The sequence below is a fragment of the Protopterus annectens genome, chromosome 8.part1 (genome assembly GCF_019279795.1).
Source record: "Protopterus annectens isolate FY-2018-M chromosome 8.part1, PAN1.0, whole genome shotgun sequence".
NCBI lineage: Eukaryota > Metazoa > Chordata > Ceratodontiformes > Protopteridae > Protopterus > Protopterus annectens.
Window position 1 is genome coordinate 33,322,062 of NC_056742.1, and position 19,915 is coordinate 33,341,976.

A 19,915-nucleotide genomic window follows, 5' to 3' on the forward strand; every position below is an offset into this window, starting at 1 on the left:
TGGGGGACAGAGGTGGAACAAAGGCACATATGTGGAATATTGTTTCCATACACTAAGCAAGGTGCTGGTGTTACAGGATAGTCTGCAACATACCCTTAGTCAGGGTATTGAGGTTAGAAATAGACATGGATGTAGCCATGTACTGATAGCATGCAACACACACACTGCCAGTGTAATATCTGACACAGGACCTGTGTGGTGGATGGACAACACATGATAGGCATACCTCTGTCCAGCAAGAGGTTAGGCCCACCGTAGAGAGCTATGCAGATAGACTGCATTCCATGGTACACTAGTATGTACCCACACACACCCTGTAACACCAGTACTATGCAAAGCATTACACAACTCTACCCACAGTCTGTCTGTAGTTCCTGATCCTCCTACGAATAAGTGGCCACTCTGAGTGTGCAGGTTCTCCTGTAAGAGGTATTGCTACCTGCTGTCTGTATCACTGATGCCCACACACAGGAAGGATGTCCATCACACAGGGAATGTAAAGGGACCACACCCACATGCTGTAAGGATTTATAGTGGGTGGTTGCAATGACAGTGGTAATTCAATGTAGTACACATGTGTAATTATATAAATATGGCTATCTGGATAAGTATATGTACATATATTTCCACCATATGTCCTGGACATGGAGTGTAGCCATACACCAGCCCCTACAGTCACAAAGACGTAGTGCAAGGGGATGACAGGTATGTATAGGAGGTATATTACTAGTCTGTTGCTACAGTCATTGGCGTGTGTGGATGCTGACATCTGCTTATAACATGTGTGCCATTGGCTACTGACAGACATCCTAAAGAAATTATTGTAAGGTACCACTGCTAGCATGTAATAGCCCTGTGGAGTGCAGCAGAGTTTTGGCCACTATATGTGGAACTTCAGACACACCCTGTACAGTCCAGAGGTATACACATTATCCCTTAGTGCACCACATGTGTACCAGGCCTGACAATATGGATGTAGACAGCCATGTAGATGGGTATAACACATAACAACTGGTATACATTTGGCACCATAGATGTTGGATTCACACACTCCTATCTGGCATGACACATAATGACTGCTGGTACAGAGGTGCCATAGATACATACCACCCACTTGATATTGACATACATCTGTACAGTATCCCACTGCTCTGTCTGACATACATGCCATTTAAGGGAGGCCCAGCAGTAGTACATCTGGCAAGTATCTGCACATAACATCCCACTGGTTAAGTACACTAAGCTGCTAGGCAAGTAACAATGCACTGTGCAGGCTACAGGCATACTGGCTCAACACTGGCCTACATCTCTTATGGGGGAATGCACATGTACCTGCATATATAGCAGGCTTGACAGCCATGTCACAGCACAGGGTAAGATACACCTGTGTGAAAGTGCATAACCACAACCAATTTGAACACAGCCACAGCCACATATGGTAAGCTAGCATAATATTACAGTATATGGAGTATCTTTTCTAAACCATCCTCATATGTGCCACTCACAGAATGACCCTACATATACTGGGCTGCTACACAGTTTGGTATGATGGCTGTCTGTGGTATGGGACATGTGTGTGTATGGCCCTACAAACATGTACAGCAAAACAATACCATACAGTGGGGCAGCATGTAACATCTGATAGAAGGGGAGCTAGAACAATGACATCTACCACAGTCTGTACACAGGTTGAAGTACATATTAACGATACACACACTGCTGACATTCACCATCACTACACAAACCTCAGTATTGTACAAACATCCACAGAATGTCCAGCTTATATCAAGCAATATAACCACTACTGTACATGACATGTGTAGCAATCTGATATATCACTGGCTTGTTATCAGATATGATGACAGTATTTATGGTGTGCATCACATATGAACCACGTCATGCACGCCATATGTACAAAGGTTGACAGAGGTGTGGTCTGACAGCACATACACAGGGCCAGTATAGACATGTTGCTGTGATGACCTCATATATTTTCCATTGTAGCGGGGTTTGTTGCAACATATGTCCTATGAGGAATATGAAGTCAGTAACTGTCATGACCTTCACCATCTACAGACTGAAATTCTCACACTACCTTCTGCATTCCACAGATTGATGCACTGTGGCTAACACATGAAACCATAGGCACAACACTGCCCAGTCTGCAGATGACCCTGCAGATGGGGAGTCCTCATATACATGGAGCTGACATGGGAGGTATTGCGACATGTACGACAGGCATATCCAGACAAACACTGTTAAACCAACATTAGTCCAAATGCAGTATAACAGCACCTACAGTCTGTAGTCAGGTCAGGCACATCCCCCTCCTGTTTTTGCCCTCTTTCCACAGTGTATGTTGTTAGAGGTAAATCCCCAATCCATCTGGGATGCTGTTTGCCAAACATCAGATCCAATTCCTGCTCACAGTGACTGCAAAGACCTAACACCACCATGATGTTCCTTGGTATTGGAGTGTGTTTCCATGCAATTGGCTATGGGATTGTTACCACAGCTATTCCACATGCAATCAGCTAGGGGAGGGCTGCAATTCGTGCAGAGGCCATCAGCTGATCATGAACATCACGTAAAATACACATGCTGTTGCCTAAGCAAGGCAGGTGTGTGTCTCTGCATCCACCAGAGAGGGAGTGTGGGAGGCAGACAGAGGCAGATACATGTCAGGGAGGGGTGAAAGAGTAAAACTGAAGCATGTTTGTGTCACACACCTACCAGCACAGGGTATCAAACCCCCGACAACTTTGTAGTGTTATCATAGTTCGATGCAGTTATTGGATGCACCACATGGGTTACCTGATGTGGAGCACTCAGAACATATATGTGAGGGTGAGTGACATCTGCAACAGGGATACGGTAGATATACAGTAGGTGTCGTACACATGCCTGTCTGCATAAAAAGGTGCCAGCGTCAGGCACACTCACACAGGGATGCACACACATTGACACACTTGACAGGGCCAGGAGTGCAACTCATCACTAGTGGGATTGCCATAACACATCAATGTGCAGGTATCACATGCACCGCATGGGTCATATGGAGGCCGTATGGGTAAGGAGTATGAGGAGATGTCAGACATCAGACAGCATGCTTCAGTATGCCTTGGGGGGTTATAGTGAGTGTGGATGTGGACATATGCAACATACAACACACACACACAAACACACAGGGTGCCAGTTCTGAAATGCATGGGTGCATGTCCGCATGGGTGTGTGGTGGTCAACTGTTCCAGCAGGCTGTACAGGGGTAGGCAGTGGGTATACCTTGGCATCAGGCTACATGACAATGGTCTGCATTGTGGCTCAGGCCTGTAGTTACTGCATTTGCCCACACAGGTGGGTTTTGCATCCCCCATCCATTCAGCTGGGTGACTATTGTGTGTGGCCAATGCTGTACACCACATGCCATGCATGTGTGCCTTAGTCCATGACATGGATGGTATTTGGGATGTGCACACCTCCCATACGCATGTATAGTGACATGTGGCACTGTACCTGGGGTGTTTGGCCCATGTTGTGGACACAGACTATCATCAGATGTGCCAGTCTTGCCCACCTGTGGCAGGAACTGGTAATGGGCAGCAGGTTTACCCTTCACCTACATTGATAGCATGCCAACAGCATTCCCTGATGTCAGTGTCATCTGTCTATATAGGGCATGTTGTCAGGCATGATATGTCTATTGTGAGTCACATGTGAAGGCACCACAGGTGGTGCAGGTGTCCATTGGGGAACATGGTGGAGGTGCACTGTCTGCATGTACGTGCATATTGGACAGATGTGCAGGGTGACATGCCCTCTGTAGCCCACTGCTATCACTGCATAGTTACTATCTGTAGCCAATATGCAACATACTACCCACATATTGGCTATTGCATAGGCATGTGTGTGCGTATGACACATGGGTTGAGTGTGTGCTCTGGATAATAGTGGGGTTGCTAATGTTGATTGGCTGGCCTTGATGTCACATGTATGGGTATGGCTTAGCACCCCAGCCTCCCAGCTCATTTACATGTGTTATCCCTGCCTGGTTGACATTGTGATATATAGTAGGGCCACCTTAAAAGTAATCAGATAAACCCCCTCCACAGTGGCCACAGGTGTCACACACTCACTTCTACATGGGATACGTGTTACATACACACACCTGTCATGTCTGGGAGTTGAACCCCTGCCCAACTAGTTTATTACACTACAGCACTACACAGTTATAGTACGTGCTATGGACATTACTAGAGTACTTCTTTCCCAAAGATGTATTTCACAGTGACTGGCATCAGCAGGATTACCAGAGTAGAGCATTTCACCTGTACTGTGAGTGACTAGCGTAAAATGTATTGATCCCTACACAGATAGTAAGACACACACAAAACATCTACAGCTGTCATGTGTGGGTATCAAACCCCTGAACAAGGCCTATATCACACTACAGCATGGAGCAGTTATAGGTCACACCACAGGAATTACAGGGAACTTTCTCCCCAAAGTTGTATTTTACAATGAATGACATCAGCAGGATTGGCAAAGTAGGGCATTTGAAATGTACTGTGAGTGAGTAGCCTATGATGCATTGCTCCATACACAGACATTGGAACACATGCAAAACTTCCAGAACTGCCATGGATGGTGATTGAACCCTACCACAGTTCTAAATCACACTACAGCAGTACACAGTTGCAGGATGCACTACAGACATTACTGGGCTATGACTATGTCAGAGGTGTATTTGTAGGTGAGTGACATGAGCATCCTTGCCAACATTGGGTATATGAATTCTAAGGAGTGTGTGTGACCTATAAAGCATTGCTCGTCACTCAGTCAGAGACACAAAGAGTCACACATGCAGTTACCAAGTCTGGGGTTAGAACACCTACCTAATTACTTTATCACACTACAGCAGTATGCAGTTACAGGACGTGCTACAGAGATTACTGGGCTATGCTTTCTCCAGAGGTGTATTTCTAGGTGAGTGACATCAGCAGCCTTGCCAAAGTTGGTATATGAATTGTATGGGGTGTGAGTGGCCTAAAAAGGCATTGCTCTCTACTCAGTCAGACACACACACACACACACACACACACACACACACACACACACACACACACACACACACACACACACACACACTCACACACTCACACAGTTGTTAGGTCTGGGATTAGAACACCTACCTAATTACTTTCTCACACTACAGCAGTACACAGTTACAGGACACACTATGGAGATTACTGGACTATAATTACCCCAGAGGTGTATTTCTAGGTGACATCAGCAGCCTAGCCAAAGTTGAGTATATGTATTGTACAGGGTGTGAGTGGCCTAAAAAGGCATTGTTCACTACTTAGTCAGACACACACACAAGCACACAGTTGCTTGGTCTGAGGATGAAACACTTACCTAACTACTTTTTCACACGACAGCAGTACGCAGTTACAGGACACGCTACAGAGATTACTGGGCTATGATTTCCCCAGAGCTGTACTTCTAGGTGAGTGACATCAGCAGCCTTGCCAAAGTTGAGTATATGTATTGTATGGGGGTATGAGTGGTCTAAAAAGCATTGCCCTCTACTCAGTCAGACACACACACACACACACACACACACACACACACACACACACACACACACACACACACACACACACACACACACACACAGATTCACACACCGGCACACAGTTGCCAGGTCTGGGGTTAGAACACCTAACTAACTACTTTAGCACACTACAGCAGTACGCAGCTATAGGTCATGTTACAGAGATTACTGGGCGATGATTTCCCCAGAGGTGTATTTCTAGGTGAGTGACATCAGCAGTCTTGTCAAAGTTGTGTATATGAACTGTACAGAGTGTGAGTAGCATAAAAAGCATTTCTCTCTACACAGTAAGAGACAGAGAGACATGCACACATATACACACTCACACAGTTGCCAACTCTGGGGTTAGGACTACTACCTAACTAGTTTATCACTACAGCAGTAAGCAGTTATGGGAAGCGCCATGGAAATTACTTTGCTACGGCTCTCCTAAAGGTGTATTTCACATTGGATGACCTCAACAGGCTTGTCATAATACTGCTAGTGGGAGGGCGATGTGTGCATGGGCCGTAATCCATTCATGTAGGGGTTGACATGCCGCATGCAGGCACACACGGGGTCATATGCCACAGGTATGTGTATACAGCTACTAGGCAGCTACTTCCTTGTACAGTCATGTTGCACAGCTGGCATGTGCAACATACCGTCATGCTGACAGATACTGGTGGCTAGGATCTGCAGTGAGTGACACCTGCACCTGATGTGTTTGGGGCCCTTGGGCTGTGTGCTGGGTGTGCCAGGCCCAGACGGCTCCTTGTCATGGTCACCCTCTTCCACACATCTATGTCCATCTACCTTTGGCTTATTATAGTGTGTTGTCCTTACATATATACATTTATGTCTGTATTCCTATCCACTGTGTGTGCAAGGCAGGAGTGGTGAATACTGACATGTGTCTGCACTAAGAACTGCAACTGCCAGATGTCTGGTTCACTGGTGTTTGCTGACATGATCTTCATGTGTTTTGCTGTCATGATCTTCATGTGTTGAAGTGTGTGAGCATGTCCAGTATGACCTTTCAGTATGCTGTTGACTGACATTGCCTTCATTCCTCTAAGTGTGTGAGCATGCCCAGTATGGCCATCTATATTACATGTGTGGATAAAGTCCAGGTAGCTGGTACTGTGGTGCTGACCTTTGTGTTGTACACCAACAGGTAGCATGCTCACTGTGTCTGCAGGGTATGCATCGGTCATTTGGCATTGACTGTTGCTACATTTCTGCATAACGGGGCAGACACCTGACTGTTTCTACATTTCTACACAGGGGTGGGGGGCCACACCTGACTGTTACTATAAGTGTACGTAGAATGGTGGGGCACACCTTACACTTTTGCACATTTGTTAGCACTGTACTGGTATGTCGGGTACACCATTTCAGTCTGTAGTCTTACCTATCATGCTGGCTAGAGGCATACCAATGTACTACAGATCTTAGCTTTAACTACCTACATATTAGTTTCTGTCTTCCTAGCCTTCACAACTTACATCCAACTGGCTGGCCTGCTGTAGTATGTCTGTGTAGGCCTGGGGGAGGGGCTACCCATAGGGGTCATTCGGAGGCCATAGTACAGTATTTGTTTGTGTTTGTCTACACCTATCCTGCTGTCTGTGACTGTTGTTGGGTATGTGCCACCCCAACTGGCATGTGTGAGCCACTTACCTTGTGGGTGTCCCAGTATTGAGGGTGGTACTGCAGGGCTGCGTATGTTGGATGCACATTGTACACTCCCTATACATGGTTGAGCACAGGTAGTGTCATGTTTGGCATCCCTTTTACTGTATGTGCAAATCAGAGAGAGGTGTCATTCCCTGGGTCCCTACAGTGTCAGTGCGTGTGCTATGTGTTGCCTCTTTGCCAAGGCCAGGGCATACTGGGCTCACCTCCTTCTGCCTACTGAGGCAGGCTCAGGTTGTTCCTCCTCTGAGTCACTCTGCACCTGTGCAGGCCTTGGCACTTGTGGGGGGCTGTGTGGCCCTGCCCCATGCTGTTCCTGCTGCAGCTGTTTCCACTGGATCATATTGTGTAGCATGGCACATACACGGACAATTTGGGTACAAGTAGTTGTTGAGTACTGCAAGACTCCACCAGATGTGTCCTGGCACCGGAACCATGACTTGAGCATCCCAAACAGATGCTCTACTATGATTCGTGTTTGTGCGTGTGCCTCATTATGGAGTTCTTGTTTGAGTGTGTGTGCATTTCTGATGGGTGTCATCAGCCATGGTTCCAGTGCATAAAAAGGCATCCCCCACTAGGTGACCGTGTGGGATGTCCCCAATGGCAAATGTCTGGTACAGCTGTGTCAGATGCCAGATGTGGGAATCGTTGTAGCTTCCAAGGCAGCCAGCACACACATTCATTATTATGCCCTGGGCATCACACATGACCTGGCAGTTGATGGAGGGGAAGCCCTTGAGGTTGATGTTGACCCTACCCCGCTCACCTGGTGGTGCTTTCATGCATATGTGCATGCAGTCTATTGCACCCACTACCTCAGGGTATTCTGCAATTTGGTGGAAGAGATGCATATTGCTGGCCAACGCCTCACGGGTGATGGGGAAATATATGTGCTCACCGACATGTGCTGACATAGTATCCAGAAACTGGTGGAGTACCCTGGATGCTGATGCATGTGAGATCCCCATCATATCCCCAGTTAGCCTTTGGAAGGTACCTGTAGCTAGTATTCTTAGGCCTACACATACCTTGGTATCCACTGGGATGGGTTCCCCTCTGTTAGTTCTGTGTGTCAGGCGTGGCCGGCACAGCTCAACAATTTGCTGTAGGAGGTCCCTGTCCATCCTATAGTGCTCCACTATCTCCAGATCATGTAGCCCTTGGTAGGTTACCCTGGGTCTGTACACTCTTCTCCGTCTCCTCACTGTGGGTTGCTCAGCAGCATTCACATCTTCACCACCCTCAGCCTTTTGCACATGTTGGTTTTTGATAGCAAAAGCAGTCCCTAACATTTTTTCTCTTGCTTTCGTTTTGTAAAATTTCCCCGTCTGTATACACCGGTGGTGTAGAGGTTTTGGGAAAAACAGGGTGGAAAGGTGCTTGCATAGTTTATAGTGGTGTGCTAGGCTGGGCTGGTCTGCTGCCTGTGTAATTGGCTGATTCTGATACATTTCACCTGTCAGCTAAGGTAGTTCTCCTTGATTACCTTCCTAATGCTGTTTTCCCTTCCCATTGCCTCCCTGTTTAAGCCCGTGTGAGTGCCGCGCAAACAGAGTGCTCAAATGTGCACAGAGCTGCTTTTTCCTGGTTTAACTTCCTTTTTCTTCCTGTAAAACCCAGTGTGTGGCGGGCACACCCATGTACACTTTGTAAAGAGTGCTAGGCAGGTTTAGACATACCCCTAGCTTAGTTGTGCTAAGCTAGGAGCAATCCTGAGCCACAGTTCTCCAATCCACTTACCATATGCCTGACACACATTCCCCATGATGTCACCTATATCCTAGTCTTGCATCCAGCTATTTATACTCTTACACTCTTGGGACCTGCCTCACACCCTGGGAATATCTAGGATTCACTAACCTTTCCCTCATTTGCATAGGATTGCCTGCTAATGCATAGTTACATGTCCCACACTGAGCATCCCCCCTTAGCAACCATTACTCACTGGCCAGGTTGTCTTCTGCCTGCCATTGACTTGCATGGCAGAATACTGATTTTAGTTAGAATTCTTATTTTAGGTTTATTTTATGATTTCCCCCCAATCCTGTTTGTGCGCCGCTGCCCTATGCTTAAACAGGCGAGATCGGTGAAAAAAAAAAAAGTTGTTTATTTTATTTTTTAAACAGATTGCAATGCCAATGGCCTTCTACTTGGCCACTGGCATGCTTCCTCAATGATATGCAGTCTTTATTTTGACCTGTCATAGCTCTGTTTTGTAGTTTGCAGAAATGTACTCGGTTACTAACCTAGTACATTTCTGCAGACTGCACTCGTCCTGCACAGACAGCTGACAGCTTCCTGGATCACAAAATTACCCTCATTTGCAGGTTTTTCACCTGCAAATGAGGGTAATTTGCATACAGGAGCTCAGTCCATGCAGGATTAGCCTAAGAGCTCACGTGCACATCCCGGGAGCTCGTTCCTGGATCACACGTCAGCCATATTGCCGAAAATAGCTCTTAGACTAATTCTGCATGCAATAAAGGGCTTCGTAAATCCGGGGGAATTATTAATCATTTCACACTTACATAGCATTCTCATGTCATTTAGCTGTTACTGTGATAACCACTAATTGACAATATTCTGATATGTTTGGAACAGTATCCTGCCATGTCATTCTTAGAAAAAAGTGGACCCATTATAAATTATCCATTTTAATATTTTCTTAGCAATTTGTGAGTGTTCAGTTTATCGAGTTATCATAAAAGTCAGAAAGAATGTTGTTTCTCATGACAGTTTCTCATGACAAAAACACTTTTCACAGGATATGAACAATACTTTTCACAGGATATGAACAAACTGCAAACAAAAGATGACTGACTTTAATAATTGACTTAGTTTCTGGTGTCATTCTAAGGGGATGCAATATTTGTCAGCATGGAAGGAGATGGTCAACAAACCACGCTGCTTTGCCAGGGATGGTCTGCACCTCTCCCATCTAGGCTTTCGAATAATAGCTTAAACATTGTCTTTCCCTATAGTGCCTTTTTTAGGCAATGCTAAACTGAAAGTACTTCTGACACAGCAAATCAAAACCAAGAAAATTTAAAGGCATTACTGCTCAGTGCTTGGAGCCTAAACAAAAAACTCCACTTCCTGAAAGATCTCTTTACCCTAGAGAACGCTGATGTCTGTGCAGTCTCAGAGATGTAGTTTAAAGCCATGGGCAGCACACCAACAGTGCAGGGTTATAATGACTTCCACACTTCCATACTCTTCAAGGCTGGTCAATCAGGACAATGCCCTTAAGCTGCTCCATGTTCAAATCACCACAGGTAAAATCCAATACCACTTCCTGCAAGCTATTGGTCCCCCCCCCATGACCCAGGAAACCCATACCATGTATTTACACTTATTAAAAACACTAAGCATCCAACCCAACACCATATTCATGGGTGGCTTTAATTACCCCACAATTAACTGGGAATCCTATACAACATCAAACGTACATGCACAGAGATTCCTGGATTTTGTAAACACAAACTCGGTGGACCAGATAATCAACACACTAACTTGGAGTGCAACCATACTAGATCTTGTATTTACTAATATCGCAGAGTTCTGAACACCCCCTACTGTAAAGCCTTCCCTGGTAAGGTCAGACCACAGAATGGTCTCCTTTGAAGTAAAAATAAAACCTGGACCCCCAGCTAAACCGGGAATATTCAGGAACTATTCTAAGGCTAACCTCCTGCTAATAAGTGAGAACCTGACAACATTTCAAGCCCCTATAAACCCTGAGAACGCTTCTGACTTTGCAGAACTGTTCACAGAAATCCTGTACAAACATGTTAATAGCTGTATAGAGGCAGCTGTACCCAACAGGAAGAAGTGTTATCTCAAAAAACAAGCCACCCTGGTGGAATAACAAAATCAAGAGGATGTATAACTGGAGGAAGAAAATCATTTTAAAAATTAGGAGGTGCAGCACCCAGCTGGATAAAAGCACTTTCATTAAACTAAACAAATAACTCAGAAGACAAATAAAGTCTATCAAAGCCAAATTAGAGGTAAATGTGGTCTCCCAGGCCAAGGACAACCAGAAATCTTTTTTTAGCTATGTCTGCAACCTCAAAGGCAATACACAATTATGTGCAGAGCTCACTGCAAATGGAGCTACCTATACTGGGCCAGAAGATATAGCAAACCTCCTGGCTGATAAATTCATCTTCAACTTTACACCTCTCTCCCCCTCAACCTTCTCTCAGAAAATATCACCAAGTATAACTCCCCTTACTATCACTAGGGAACAGGTCCTTAATGCTCTCTCTAAGAACAAGAGGACTGCATCAGTGGGCTCAGACAATATCCCAGGATGCTTTCTAAATAGCAGGAAACATGACCTATCATGTGCTGATGAGGTCATGACAAGGCCGAAATATGCATATTTGGAAGTTATAGCTTTGCTGGAGTTTTCATTTTGTTTTTACTGATTGTTTTTTCAGTGACCTTCTCACTTATTATTTTAGTTTGTTGTTTGGGATATTTTTGCAGTGACCCTAATGATAATGGACATCATCTGGTTATAACAGCCCTGTGTTTCTTATGCTTAGTCAAACACTCTGCTTGTGCTGTGCTGACAAGATGATAACAAGGCCAAAATATGCATATCCACAGCTAGTGGGGTTTGGCTTTATTGGCCTGAAATTGTCCATTAAAATGATTAAACAAGTCATGGGCATTCAGAATCATCAATTAGCTGAAACACCTGATGATCATAAGGGCCATTTGCATATATCCCATGTGCCTCTGATACAAGAGGTTTGGGAGGTCACTCAGTGGAAGTTCTAGCTTTGCTGGAGTTTTCATGTTATTTTTACTGATTGGTTTTTCAGTGACCTTCTCACTTATTGTTTTAGTTTGTTGTTTGGGATATTTTTGCAGTGACCATAATGATAATGGACATCAGCTGGGTATAACAGCCCTGTGTTTCTTATGCTTAGTCAAACACTCTGCTTGTGCTGTGCTGATGAGGTCATAACAAGGCCAAAATATTTATATCCACAGCTAGTGGGATTTGGCTTTATTGGCCTGCAACTGTCCATTAAAACGATGAAACAAGTCATCGGCATTCAGAATCGCCAATTAGCTGAAACACTTGATGTTCATATGGGTCATCTGCATATATCCCATGTGCCACTGATACAAGAGGTTTGGGAGGCCACTCAGTGGAAGTTCTAGCTTTGCTGGAGTTTTCATTTTGTTTTTACTGATTGGTTTTTCAGTGACCTTCTCACTTATTGTTTTAGTTTGATATTAGACATGGTAACACAAGTGATATTAAAAGGCCTGAGAAGCAACACTCAGCTAAGAAATATAACTCCTACTGACAAAGCTAAGATTGATGATTGCTTGGTTAAGTTGTCTTACTACAAATCAGCAGTCTGTATGTAGACCAAGTGAACCATTCCGGACCACCATACAACAGTACCGAATCTTCAAGATAAGATATAGCATCCTGAATATAGGCAATGCAGAAAATAATTAGGGGCTTATTGAACTGAATAAATGACAAATTAATGATTGGTATGATATCCTTCTTGGAAAAAAACACCTGCTAATCACTTTATAAATATAATTATACATTTAGATTTATTAACTGAGGAAGAGAGATGATTCCCTGAGGACATATTTCAGGTTTAGCCCAAGTGTAAAAACAGAGTATGTTGATAGAAGTATGATTTGCAATACAGTTTTAAACTGATGAGGAGAAAATACAGGTTTAGAGTAATGTGAGTCATAACACTGCATAGCATGCTAATTCCAATGCACAGATATAATAACAGCACTGATTCTAGCAAACTTTTGCCTAAAAAGGGCTGCAGATTTTTTAAACCACCTAGCAGTAATAGTTAAGCACCAAGGGTAATAATTTTCATGCTCCTGGAAGTTATGGATAATCAGATCCTCTTAAAGAAATTTGGTGAAAGCAGAAAATGTACCCTATTCAACAGTATTTGCAGGCCCTAATCTCCCTACACTCGCTTGGACCTCTGACAGCACAACTGATAATCTGGGCAGCCCAAACCACTTCCATGGGAAAACCACAGCAAGAGTACATTTTCAAATCCTTACTTATCACCTATTTTACCAACTTCCATAAGATGAAATGGGAGAGAGATGAGACAGGATTGCACAATGTGCATAACCCTCAACCAGACCATACCTCATCTTTTGTGCATCAAATGCTACTAGTGAGCCTAAACAATTAGGAAAGACATATGATCTGTTTTCTGAGTCTCCCAGATCATACACATAAACACATATGACATCTGAATTTAACAAAGAAAACAGGACAGAACCTGACTGTCACTTTTTCTCTGCGATGTTTATACAAAATTTCATCCATAATGCAGTCCCGTTTCAAAGACCCTTGAGCAGGATGCTTCCAGATGTTGTCATTCAACAATCATACCTATTATTCAGTGAGACATATAGTTTTAGTTAGCAACTGATATAATATGAAATGTCTAAAGCACTCAAATCATTTTCTATGTGTAAGATCCACTGGCCATGATGGCCTTATCACTAAATTCTGCAAGATGTCTTGCTCTCTTTTACATCATCTACCATGTAATATTTGAACCAAGTTTGCTGCCTAAGCAAGATGTGTTCCCTTTAAAAAACAAAAAAGTACAGAAACTAACACAGCTGAAGGTAAAACAAAGAACTCTAATGCACACAAAAGAGAATAAGCGCTAGAACTCTCAAACACTAAGTATAGGATTGTTTTTTATATATTTGTTATGCTTTCTATATGTTTTATTTGGCTGTTTTCCAATTGTGACTTTTTTCCTTTTAGATAATTGTTGCTTTGATTAGTGCCTTAATTCACTGATTGACTTATGCTATTTAAGTGCTTTTGTTACTAGTTGAGAACAGTCTGATGAAGTGGTGAGAGCACACCATGAAAGTGTTTACTCTCTTTTGTGTACATTAAAGTTCTTTGTTTTACCTTCAGCTGTGTTAGTTTCGGTACTTTTCTGTTTTTTAGTAGTTTCTTGTTAGTGTACCGTTCTATTTTTATTCTCAGCATATTTTTTGCAAGATATGTTCCATTCTAGGAAACAGTTCTTATTTATAGTATTACTCAAACCATCAAATGACCCAAGCAGCATGGCTAATTATAGGCTGATCTACTTAATTTACTTTGAGGCCAAGCTATATGTTAAGATATTGGCTTTAAGGAGTTCTCCCATTCTTGTTGAAACTAGTTGTTAAGTACCAATCTGGACTGTTAATGGATGGGTAAGTGCAAATCTCATGAGAACATTGGCCTCAGTATTGTCATGAAAACTCATCTCCCATCATTACAATACTGATACATTTTTAGAAGCTCTTGACTCAGTGAGGTAAAGGCATGTCTTATAAGTGCTGCTAGTCTTTGCTTGCTGCATCAATTTCATTCAGCATTTAAAGCTTAGCTCTCTATCAAACCATCCATAAAAACAAAGAAATAGCCCTCTTTCTCTAAAGTAATAAAAACATGCAAAGCTGAAGATGAGTGCTCCTCTGATCTGCAGTAAACTAAGAGCATTAGTTAGGTCCTTGTTACTGTAACAGCACCAAACAGCTACTAACATACACACACACACACACACACACACACACACACACATACATACACACAAACAAAAACACATGCATACAGACACAGACATACACAAACACACACACATACACGCATACAGACACAGACATACACACACGCATGCACACACACACACACACACTCGCATACAGACACAGACATACACACACACACACACACACACACACACACACACACACACACACACACATATACATCATACACACACACACGTGCGGACTCATACGCATACAGACACAGACATACACACACACACACACACACACACACACACACACACACGCACACACGCACACACGCACACACACACACACACACACACACACACACACACACACACACACACACACACACACACACACACACACGCATTCATTCATTGAAACAGTCAAACAGACATGGATGTTTAAAGGATCAAATTCCAGTGCCACAACCCCTTTGCTCCTCCCAGCTATGGTACTGGACAACACTTGTAAGGGCTATTCACATTCCCTGTCCCTCTTCCTATTAGGTATTGAACATATGGTTCTTGCAAAGTGAATCAGACTCTGAAAGGAAGGAACTCACATTCCAAGTTAAAGCTACCTATGGTTGACTTCATATTCTGTATAGATCACCACATAAAGGATATCCAGAGCCTCTCTCCATACTTACTTATTCAGCTATCAGGATTTAAATTTAATGTACATAAAACTGATCTATGTCACATGATAGCAATAACAGTCCTAAAAGGAAAAATGCAATATAATAAATGCCTACCCAAGCACTTTGGCATATCTAAAGACCATTCCGTTTAGACATCTATTGAATTAAACCCACAACTCATGAGGAAAAAAGCTCTATGTTGAACAGGATAATCATCTGGCTGAAAATGCACATCACTGTCCTTAGCAGGATCAGAGCATTCATTATGACTTCTTTGCCAGCTTTTATATGGAGACTCTTGATCTTACTTTACATGAAAACATAGTTCTCTAAAATCACATGGTTAATTGAACAATATATTTTTAAAGTGAGGGTTGTTGTACATACATCTATATAGATATTTTGATAAGTAAATTGCAGTCTAAGGTTACTGAACTTTTACATCTCAAGGTAGAATGCCATGATTTTCAAGTCCAGCAGCTTTATATTGCCATATTACAATATCTCCTCACCATTGGATCTGCACAGACAATGTAAATTCTATGAGAAGTCTTTAAATTAGCTGTATTATAGAATACTGATTCCTTGCCCACTCACTTCCAAACTTGTTCCCACAACAGCTTTGCAAAAAGCCCTGAAAACTGTTAAGGTAGACTAAGACTGAAGAATGTGGCAGGTGTTAATATCCCTACTTGTCGGTCACCGAAAAATAAAGGAAAAGCATGTTTTTTGGAAAGGCTGAGTATCTTTTGGGATATCTACTACTGAACCCTTGTAAATCTTTTTTCTTCTCCCACCCACTTTTTGAGGTACTTCTAAATCAGATACCATTTCTTAAATCCAGCTTTAAGAAAGGGCATTACATTGTTATACCCTTCACCCTTAAGATGTACTATCACACATGCATGGTAAACTCACTCAGTTGTCAGATTTAAATGAAAGACATTGCTGCAAGGGCCGTAACACCTATGGTTCCAGCAAGATGCATAATACAATATTTAAAATGTCTCATCTTTAAAGTATACCTTGCATAATCCTCTACTATGCTTACCATGGCAAAAGAAACTTGAAACCCTGCATACTGACTGTTCTTACATTTCATCAATGATGCCGACTGCAGAGGATACCGAAAAGATCTGCTAATTTTTTGTTCCACTGCTATTCTCTCATATAAAGTCATACAATGAGTAATTCTTAATGCAGTAAAGATGTACTGCAGGCATAAGGGTAACTTTTGTTATATAAACAAAACTTATTCCTTCTGGCCAATCTGATTGTTCATGGTAGCACATTGCATTACTGCTGCTGTCAAGAAATCCTCTGAAGAAAATGTACTAGAAAACATACAATTTGCCAGAATTCAAGGTAATAATACATTTCATCTCCAGTGTATAAATACTTACAACAGGTTAGTGAGGTCCTTGGTGGGACTATTGATTATTTAGATTTTTTTGCTCTTGCCACTGTTAAATCTAACTGAGGTGGGAATAAAAGCATATTATTAAATAAACTGGAGATTGAATTTATGCTAAAGTTCAGTACATTAAGTGAAAGTGGATTAAATAATTGAAGGCATAAGAAAGATAGCTTATATAGTTGTTTAGTTATATTAATATGTGCAAAGATAATTTATAGTTTGAGTATAGTTATAATACATGGGGTTATCTTATTGGAGGTGTATTAACTGCTTGATTAACTGAAATAATGAATTGGAACTGGTGTGTATAAATGAGAATGTAAGTTAATTTTGATATGGTATTTCCCCTAGAAAGTGAAAGCTGAAGCACTAGTTGAACAGGTTAATCCTTGCATTCTAGAAAATTGTGTAAGATATCTAGAAATATTTCCCAGCTCTTATCACTGCCAATCTATACTCAGTAATTTTTTTGAAAATATAACAGACATACTACATACGACCCCACTGCAATAAGCGCCTGAACTAGTTATATCTCCTCCTTTATTTCCAAACTGTGTACTGTGAGGAAGAAATTATTTTATTTAAAATTTGCTTACCAGGAAAGTCCAACTTGGAACAAAGCCAATTTTCAGCAGAGGCCCAGGGAGAAATGCTCCGCACACAAACATAGGGAGAACATGTAGACTCTGCCAAAAATCAAACCAGACAACCTCTTGCTGTGAGGTGATAATGCTACCACTGCACCACTGCACCGTCCGCAAAAAGTCATGCAAAGTCAAGCAAATCATCTTATCTAATATAGCTGACATGTAGATCTTAATATTAGCTGTGTTAGATTCTTTCCTGCAGTTGCTGTATTATATATGTTCAGCATATCTTCAGTTGTGTTTCATAATACTGCTCTCTCTTTATTGACACCTTGGCTCAGTATGTATACTTGGCTACTTATGTTGCAAGTTTTCATTTCAGTCAGTGCTTTATAGATATAGTTGATAGAATCTCATATTTCATATGCCCCTTGAATTATACTGCTTTCATTCATGCATTACATTTTATACATATATATGCATAAAACTATGTTATTCTGTTTTTATAATGTGCAAAATAATGTACGTCTAACTTGGATTGTTTTGCATGTTCCAATGCTGCAATAAAATATTATAATTACAAAAATGGTCTGATGTTACTTTCAGTCCATACTTTCTATAACTGTAGGCATATTTGAGTATTAACATTAATGGCTACCAGGCAAATAATCACTCTGAGATGGATATAGAGGTAAACATCGTATAATGTTCTACAGTGTAGTAGCAACTTAACAATTATTGCTGCTGAAAATATGCCATAAAGATAGTGCATTTTGTCTGTCTACAATAATTCTGTCTTGAGATGTACATATTCATAAAGTGCCTCAATTTAAACCAGAAGCAATACGTTTTTAATCTAAATCCAGCTGAATCATTGGGACAGCTCTCAGCATGTAAACACATGTGAATGACATCTAAATAACATCACTTAAGAGATTTTTTTCCCCTCCTTACTTTCAAATACGTCAAATGATACCTACAAAGTATTTGCTTTTCTTTTGAATAAAGATTATGTAAAGAATGGCATTGCAAACTGCAGCAACAAAGAAAAGATCCCCTTAGATATTTATGACATTTCCTTTTTCATTTTGTTCCCAATCCTCATGGAGCTTGAAGCAAATACTATCAAAGAAAAACTGAGCATTAAAATGAAGGACATCATCTTAATACATGGGCAGACTTACAGAGGTCAGTGTTATTGGGCACAGGCTTCAAAATAATAATTAATACAAAGGTACTTCAGTTGTGCAAGAGATATATTCCTCAATTAAAAGGAAATAGAAGATTTTATTCATTATTATGAAAAGAATTAATGCATTTTTAATAAAGGGCATTATTGCAACTTTAAAAGAAATCAGAAAAAAAGAAGAAAAAAATGATGTACCTTTGTTGATGTGCATACAGCTCAGAGCTACTGTCTTTCATATTGATGTAAAACACTGCCATTAATGCTTTGCATAGAATCCATAAAAATATATATATCTACACATAAGCTGAAGAGGATGACAACTCAGAAGAATGTTAACTATGAAAAAAAAAAAACATTACTAGAAGTGTACAAAGTTCAACAGATATAGAGCATCAGTATAGCTACAATATTTGATATGGGGACTGTTCTGAAATGCTTTGTAGAACAGTAAGGCAAATAATACAGTAAATAGACTGCAATCATTCAAAAACAATAACAACAACAGCAAATTTATCTGCTAGGTATAATTGTATGTGGCAATACATAAACCAGTGCTGGGGCTGGACATATCAATTATAAACATAAGGAATAAGACAAAAAAATGTTGGTAAGAATGACCATTTGACCCCATGATAGAGAGGAATACACCACTACCATTAACCTAACTCAACAGATGCTAGAGAAGTTGGGTAAGGGTGGTGGGACTAAGCAGCTGACCCTGCCTTGTCCATGTTGTAGAGAAGGTTACTTCAAAACAGAAGAAGTACTGGGTGTTGCACCCATGGTTCTCATGTCTTTTCACCTCATGTTATTTAGCAGTCAATTGTTTTGCCATTCAGGTCATGTGTGGTAACATGCATGCTCTTGTTGGCCAGCAGAATTTGTGGAGCTCAGATGACCTACCATAAGGTTTATGCTACAGTGAATTAGTAGACATTCTGCAGGATCAAGCAGACTGATCTCCTTCCAATACTTGACTCTCACCACTCAAAAGGAATGAATTAGCGAAATAGCCCCTTAAGTTGGAAACAAATGTGCTCTTGCATAGACTAAAGTCCCTGGCTGTCACCCTGAATAGAAAAGGAATGACAGGGTTGATTGGGAGATTGGTGTGGAGCTATCAGGAGCAATCCTGTTCTGAATGAAGGGAAGGAGGTGAAAATGGGTACAG